The sequence below is a fragment of the Zootoca vivipara genome, chromosome 3 (genome assembly GCF_965207765.1).
Source record: "Zootoca vivipara chromosome 3, rZooViv2.hap1.1, whole genome shotgun sequence".
Lineage (NCBI taxonomy): Eukaryota > Metazoa > Chordata > Lepidosauria > Squamata > Lacertidae > Zootoca > Zootoca vivipara.
The window spans coordinates 4,058,372-4,061,509 of NC_142586.1; positions in this window are offsets into that span (position 1 = coordinate 4,058,372).

Sequence of the window (3,138 nt, forward strand, 5' to 3'; positions counted from 1 at the left end):
TTTTGTTGTAATTCCAACTCACCAGGACTCAATCATCTGAATTATGTGAAAGTGATAACATGATAACCTCCTGTCACCTCAGCCATGTGCTCCAAAGCTGGAGGCCAAACAGGGAGGTGATAGAAGGTCCCAATTCCGTGTCTTGGTTTACCTTGACATAACAGATAACTGCCTTTAGAATCTCAATGCAGCATGAAACATGACTATGGCCTCTGTTGGAGCTCTGTTGATTTCCTTGTGCAAGCAGAGTCTCTGGAGATGCGAGACAGATATTAGGTGCCTGGTTTAGAAGCCGGAGGAGACCTCTCCAAAGTTGGCTTTGCATTCTTAGAGCGTTTGCACTGCACAGTTCTATTCCAGGCATAGGAATGTTGCCCACTTCCGGCCACTGCCAGCGCTGAAATCGGCGGGGTTTGCCTTGAGCTCCGAGGCAACCTGGCTCCGCGAGGGGGGGGAGGTGCGATAGCGACGCACCTCCCCAAAAGAGCCCCAGGTTGTGTGTCCTGGGGACGAAAGGCTCAGCGGCGCCCCGATTCTGCGACTCCTAAACTCCCCGGTAAGCCTTAGAGCCCCAGAGAGAGTTTGAGTGGTAGTCGCGGGGGGCCATTTTGAGAGTAATCGTCACCCTCGTGAAGTGAAACTACGTGCCGGCAGCGGAGAGCGGTGGATTCCTCGCCTTTTCTAAAAACAAAGGATTTGGGACCCGTGAGTAATTTATGTAAAACAATTTGGACTTGTAATGATTTGGCCACGGAGGAGGTGTAAAAGGGAAGTCGACCTCTTCTATTGAGAGACAGGTGAAACAGTAACCTGACCCCTGCCGGGAAGGTGAAAGGAAACATCTAATTTGCCATCAATTAGACTTAAAAGCTCTCTCCCTGAAGCAGGGGGGGGGGAGTGAAGAGTGAAGTAATATTCAAATTCCCTGCAAGTTTAAAGAAGTGTATTTAAAGGAAGTCCCCGAAGAAGCCTGTTCTGGGTCCCTGGAAGGATTAGCGAATGGACCATAGAAATGAAGTGAGGATTACAAATTTTATTTGCTTTGACTTGGACTTGGTTAAAAAGTAAAGAATTTCAATCATGGAAGAGAATTAAGAAGAGAAAAGATTCCCATATTGGGTTTAAAATGGAGTACTAACTATCCAAACCACATCCCTGTCATTTCCTGCCCTGCACTCTGCTGTTTTCCCACGGGATGGAAAGTGATAAGATGGCTGTAGTCTCAACATCCGACAAAGAGGGACTCTGGCTAAGGATCTCTAAAATACTTTTGGACATTAAAAAGGAACTGAACCTGAACGCAAACCAGCTCCCTGAGCAAAACCAACAAATAAGAAAATATTTGGACAATAGATCTGGAGAGGCGTTAGAGGATTAAGAGGATTTATTAACAATGAATATGGAAACAGAGCAGCAGACTGATTTGTACACTGAAGAAGAGGAGGAAAATGAAGAGAATGTTCCAAAGTGAGAGATGTGGAACAGAGGAAGGACTTGTTACAAGAACCACTCAAGGGAAAATTAGGATGGGCTTTTGCCCTCCCAGTGAGAGGGGGAGGACAGGGCATATTTGGGGAAAACCTTAAAGAAGTTAGAGGGTGTTGGGAGGCAGATAGAGGGAGGGAGAAACAGAAGGAGTGGTGTAAAAAAGCGGGTATGAGGATATGGAAAAGGGTGGGGATGGGTTAAAGGAATTATATGATGAATTAATGGATGGATGATATGGAAGACCCGATACTGGTCTGAATAATGGAATTTGCTAAAAATTTCCAGAGAATCTGGAATTGGTGGAAGGAGGGATGAAATTTTAATATTGTTATAAATGTATTGAGATATAAGAGTTAATAATTGAAGGATGATTCATTGTCAGCAAAAAATGAAGGTGAGGGGAAGTTATAGATTATAGATTTAAAGGAAAATAGAAATGATAGATTGGAATTATTGGATAAAAGGAGATAAAAGTAGAATCGAGATATGGGATATTATATAAAAGGTTTAGAAAATATCATAAATAGTTTGATGGAATATAGTGAATATATTGAATACTGTTAATTTAGCTGTGATAATGGACCCAATATGGAGAGAGTCGGGGAAGTCTTAAAAGGAAGTTATAATAAGATTTGATTGCTAGGATTTTCTTTTTCTTTTTACTTGTGTTGTTTTGTATTTTCTTTTTTTCTTTTTTTGTATTCTCTGTTGTTTGAGAAAATCTTTAATAAATATATTTATAAAAAAGGAATGTTGCAGTATCCTTTCTCCTTTCCTCCTAAAATGCTTTGCTGTTGGTGTTTATGGGTGTGTAGTCCTCAGCACCAAAGACAATGGGGAAAGGTTACTTGTGAATTATTGTTAACTCCACAACGAAGTTGTGACACAACGTGTGGTACAATAGTTACCTATAGAATGCCAAAGGAATGAAACTGAGTTTCAAACTGAGTACTAGGGATGAAAAGGGGGCCTAGCTCAGCGGTAGAACATCTGCTCTGCATGTAGAAGGCTTCATCGCCACAGCATCTCTAAGCAGAGCAAGGTGAGACCCTTGCCTGAAACCCTGGAGAGCCGCTGCTGGTCCATGTAGACGGCACTGGGCAGTACGGACCAGTGGTCTGACTCATTAGAAGGCAGCTTCCTATCATTACAGAAATGGATTCATAAGTTAACGGCACCTTTACTTTTTTAGGTTTTCATCCTTTAAAAAGCTTGTTTTGTGTCTGGTTTAGTTTGCACACTCTCTGCTTCTCAAAACAAGGCCTCTTCTCAAACCTTAACCTTTGTGACGTGGGTGTGACCCTCTTAGAAATAAACTGCCCGAGAAGCTGTCGTGGACATTCTGGCGTGAGAAAAGTTCACAAGGAGGTAGAAGTCACACAGTGTTTCCAGTACGCCTCCAGTTTGGATCAGGAATAGAGAATAGAATAAGAATGTTTTCTGGACTCCTACTACTCCGTCTCGTCTAGTGCCAGTTAAGAGCTGCCTCTGAATTTATCTGTGGAACTGGCTGTTCTGGCATGTAGAACGGAACCATCTGAAGCAGCTCCTCCTGTGAACTGCTGGCATGAAACAAAAGCTGGCAAGTAGTAATTCAGCAGCTATCTATAGTTGCTGTTTGAAAAGAAATGGTTAACGGAGGGCAAGGTG